The sequence below is a fragment of the Salvia miltiorrhiza genome, chromosome 5 (assembly GCF_028751815.1).
Source record: "Salvia miltiorrhiza cultivar Shanhuang (shh) chromosome 5, IMPLAD_Smil_shh, whole genome shotgun sequence".
Classification (NCBI taxonomy): Eukaryota; Viridiplantae; Streptophyta; class Magnoliopsida; order Lamiales; family Lamiaceae; genus Salvia; species Salvia miltiorrhiza.
In genome coordinates this window covers 49,229,273-49,234,517 of record NC_080391.1, presented here as the reverse complement: position 1 = coordinate 49,234,517, position 5,245 = coordinate 49,229,273, and positions in this window count along the sequence as shown.

Below are 5,245 nucleotides of genomic sequence, written 5' to 3'. Positions count from 1 at the left end.
CAAATTTTCTTGAGTCAAGGACACCAACAATATCCTTACTCGATTTTCTTAAATAATTGGATTTATAAATAAACCAATTAAATCATAAATACTTTTATTGCATGATGCAAATGCAATGTCATGTCATGCTTAGCATATAAGTAATTACTTAAAATATGTACATAATAATAATAATATAATATTATTATGCAAATCATCTTTAAAAATAATTTAATCAAACTAATTATTAGTCTAATTAAATAAAATAGGGAAGCCATTTAAATAGATGAAATAGAGCCCATGCTTAAATAAATAATAGCCCATACCAATTAAAAGATGAAGCCCAACTCAATAAAATAGAAATGGCCCAGACTGAATAAAATAATCGGCCCAGCTAAATAAAATTGGCCCAGCTCAATTAGGCCCAACATCCCAACCTTCAAGCCCTAGCCCATTTACCACCCTTCTTCAACACCTAACACACGCACACACTCACTAATCTCTCTCTCAAGCGGCGCAACAGCACACTCCATACATACACAGACGCGGCGCGGCTTCTCCGGCGAAGCAGCGAACCAGCCGCCACCGCTCCTCCCTCTCTTCCACACCTCGGCACGCACAACATCACTCTCCCTCTCTTTCTCTGAATCAGTCCGGCGACTGCAGCAGAAAAGCTGCCGCCGACCGCCCCCTCTCTAAATCGGCGGCCGCAGCAGCCGACAAGGTCTACCACCGCCGCCTGACGTCCCTCGAAACAGACCAGCGAACAGCAGCAGACGAAGCCCACTGCCGCCGCCGAACGCCCTCTGAAACTCCCTCTCTGTCACTCCCCTCCGTCCGTCCTTGGCTGGGCAGCAGCGGCACCACCGCCGCCAAGCCCAGCCTCCCTCATCTCTTTCCGACGACGACGCAGCTACAGGCTGCGCCTCCGCCTCCGGTCTCGCCCTCCATCAGACCGCAGCAATGGCCGCTGCTACCACCCATCTACCCCTTCATCCTGCTCAATACCGGTCGACAGCAACTGCTCTTTGCAGCCACCGTCGCCGCCTAGACTCTACTCGACTCGAGGCAGCGGCCCGACTCGGGCATCGCAGTTTAAAAACAAGGAATAAAAATCAAAGTTTCAAACTCAACTTCTTCTCCTTTTATTTCAAACATGCATCATATATGTATGTATATATGCAGATATATATATAAAGCTTGTATCTTCAGTTATGGGGCTGCTACTCATGCTTGTTGGTTTGTAAAATCTTAATGGTGTTTGAATCATGCTGCATCAATGAAAGAGATTAAAATAGGGGTTTAAAGGCAAACCTTGATTGAATGAGTTCTGCTATGTTATGTGGTGATCTTGTTTCTGTCTGAACTTCGTTGCTGGGGTGAGGAATTAGATGAATAAGGGAGATATTTAAGGGAGTAGGATGAACATGTTAAGGTAGGAAGCGTGGGTGAAGGAGTCAAAAGAGTGGGCGCGCATGGTGAATGTGAGACGTGAAAATAAAAAAAAATAACCAAAATCCCTTAATCATAGGGATTTTGGATGACTTGCAGGAGTGGACGCATGGGGGTGAATAGTGTAGCAATTGTAGAGGCATGGTGAAATACAAGCAGCAGCATGGGCTGTGGTGCAAAGGAGGAGGTTGGTTTGGGCTTTGGTATTTATAGAATATCATTTCAATAAAAACTAAGGCCCAAATAAATATTTGTCAAAGCCCAACACATTTAAATAATTAAAGCCTAACATAGACTTAAATTAAATCATGTACAAATAAATACTAATCATATAGAATAATCACATATTCATATAATTCGATTTATGAAATGCACAAAATTTCAAAAGACTAAATTTTTATAAAGGCTTCTGAAAAGAAATTTTGTTGGAATTTAAAATATAAATCATTTTTCATTTTTCCGGCGTAAATCATCCTAATCTAAGTTTAAAATAAATTCTAAACTTAATATAAATAGGCGGGGTGTTACATTCCTCCCTCCTTATAAAAATTTCGTCCTCGAAATTGCATACTTGGGAAATCTAGTTTGGAGTACTAGACATTCACTATCAGTGCACCTACATAGCTTGATGCTTATCACATTTTCTAATCGTGAGAATGCTACGTCTCATGTCTCGAGAACTGTTGACAAACGAACTCATTCTAATAATATTGTGCTTATTGTGATGGAAGAAAAATCTTATTGTGGCAACTACATAGTGAGAGTCTATACATTGGAATGACGCTCTACTCAAGGTCAAAAATCTTAATTGACAATCACCGAGATCTTAGTCATGTGGGCTGGCCAGACCCAGCACAACGAATCACTCAGTCAAATGGGAGCTTCGCCCCCAATCATGTCAACTTCCTATCTCTTATAAAGCTCTGTGTCAACTTCTAACTTAAAGCACTTGCTTCTAAGTACTTCAATCATAATCTTTGGTATCATATAAGTCCATTCTATGTCGTTCTAGCAGTGCTATCACGACTAACATTCGTAAGGCATTATTGGGTGGTTCTCAAACGGTTTGTAAAAGAACTCATCATTCTGATCATATAGGCAGTGAACCTAAAACGACAACATAAAGCTTTCTCATCATTCATTCATTCATACATACATACATACATATATTTGCTTTCTTTGAAATTTTGAGTCATATGGACATTAAATGTCCCTTTCATGAAAAACTTTGCTTATGCCGGAAAGATTCAAGGAATCTAACTCGACCATACATACATACATACATACATTGATTCGTTAAGGGCTCGGGTAGTCCCAAACACGAAATACATTCATTGAGTCGTTATGGGTTCGGGTAGTCCCAAACACGACATTGAGCTTAGTTATATGAGTCAGAGACCCAAAATAACAGCATGAAGAATAATTTGCAGTTCACATAATATCATAAACATAAGGCGCACATTTTCTTGAAAACTTTCATAACATCTGAAATACATATATGTATATTTTTTTAAACTATTATCGTACCTTAGTTGCGGCAGTGTGACGGCGAGCTGAGGGCTATTGACATTCATAGAAGTCTAGAGGTACTATTCTAGACTCAATATCAAAAAGCTTATGGTTATCAGAGACATGAAAGAAAACTTATGCTCTGATACCATTCTGTCACACCCCAATTCTTGAATGAATAAATATAATCGAGGTGCAACTAATTCATAGAAATAAACAAGGAACAACCTTGTAAAAACCCGAAATAGGATAGAAAGTCGGGCTATGCCCCTTTGGATCACAAGTTTTGTTTCATGCTTCTGACAACCGACATTCATTGGCATAAATTTAATAGTAAAGAGTCTAAGCTCGGTCAGGTATATCATTTGAAATTTAACATAAAGATCTTAAGTTGGGAAAACAAAAGACTGATATGAGTAATTGCTACAGCGGAAGTCTAACATAGGAATTTAACTCTAGCCTCAGCTCCGTCCCGTCAGCACCGGCCAGCCAACCTGAAAACATTTGAAAGTATTTTTGGGCTAAGTACTAATGTACTTAATGGGCATGCATTTTCTGAAACATCTCATATTTTAATAAAGACAGTTTATCCAATCATACTTGACATGACTTAGAAGGTTTTAAAGAGAAATAACTTCTAAGCATGTTAAAACATTTTCTTTCATTTGTGCGCACATGTCACACTCCCTTTCTGTTACTCGCTGTGATCCCGGACCTTTTAGCCACCGACGGATCCATTTCTCCCATTGCACTTGCCCTGAGGACGTAACTCAGACAAGTTGAATTGACCTCGGGATGCTACCCAGGCAGGCCTTACATGATACATGCTCCGGAACACATCCAGCCAAGCACCCTTATAACGCCTCTTACATGAATTAGTGCCCGATGGAGATCAACCCACCGAAACAACTAACAAGTGTACACAATTCTCAAATAACGTGTTAGGCCATAAGAGAACCTCGATCGATCCATGAATTGCGAGCCTTAAACAGAGCAGAGTGCACATAAACATTTTATTGGATAAACAGTTTGCATTTTCATTGAATAAATAATTTGCATTTCGTTGAAACATTTAGAGCTTAATAACTCAATCATACTTTATACATTTGGAAAGTAAGCCCACCTGGATAGGCAAAGCCTGAAGATCATAATCACATAAACTCGTCTTGGGAAAGCAACGCTAATCCCCCTGGTCACAAAGCCTACAAGAAATTCTATTCTTAATAGGTCTCCTTGAATCTAATCTTAAGTCATAGAGGACGTGCTAGACATTCTTTGATTCATCACGCCGAGTTCTCAAAATTTAATAATAAAGATTGAAAACAAATTTTCTTGAGTCAAGGACACCAACAATATCCTTACTCGATTTTCTTAAATAATTGGATTTATAAATAAACCAATTAAATCATAAATACTTTTATTGCATGATGCAAATGCAATGTCATGTCATGCTTAGCATATAAGTAATTACTTAAAATATGTACATAATAATAATAATATAATATTATTATGCAAATCATCTTTAAAAATAATTTAATCAAACTAATTATTAGTCTAATTAAATAAAATAGGGAAGCCATTTAAATAGATGAAATAGAGCCCATGCTTAAATAAATAATAGCCCATACCAATTAAAAGATGAAGCCCAACTCAATAAAATAGAAATGGCCCAGACTGAATAAAATAATCGGCCCAGCTAAATAAAATTGGCCCAGCTCAATTAGGCCCAACATCCCAACCTTCAAGCCCTAGCCCATTTACCACCCTTCTTCAACACCTAACACACGCACACACTCACTAATCTCTCTCTCAAGCGGCGCAGCAGCACACTCCATACATACACAGACGCGGCGCGGCTTCTCCGGCGAAGCAGCGAACCAGCCGCCACCGCTCCTCCCTCTCTTCCACACCTCGGCACGCACAACATCACTCTCCCTCTCTTTCTCTGAATCAGTCCGGCGACTGCAGCAGAAAAGCTGCCGCCGACCGCCCCCTCTCTAAATCGGCGGCCGCAGCAGCCGACAAGGTCTACCACCGCCGCCTGACGTCCCTCGAAACAGACCAGCGAACAGCAGCAGACGAAGCCCACTGCCGCCGCCGAACGCCCTCTGAAACTCCCTCTCTGTCACTCCCCTCCGTCCGTCCTTGGCTGGGCAGCAGCGGCACCACCGCCGCCAAGCCCAGCCTCCCTCATCTCTTTCCGACGACGACGCAGCTACAGGCTGCGCCTCCGCCTCCGGTCTCGCCCTCCATCAGACCGCAGCAATGGCCGCTGCTACCACCCATCTACCCCTTCATCCTGCTC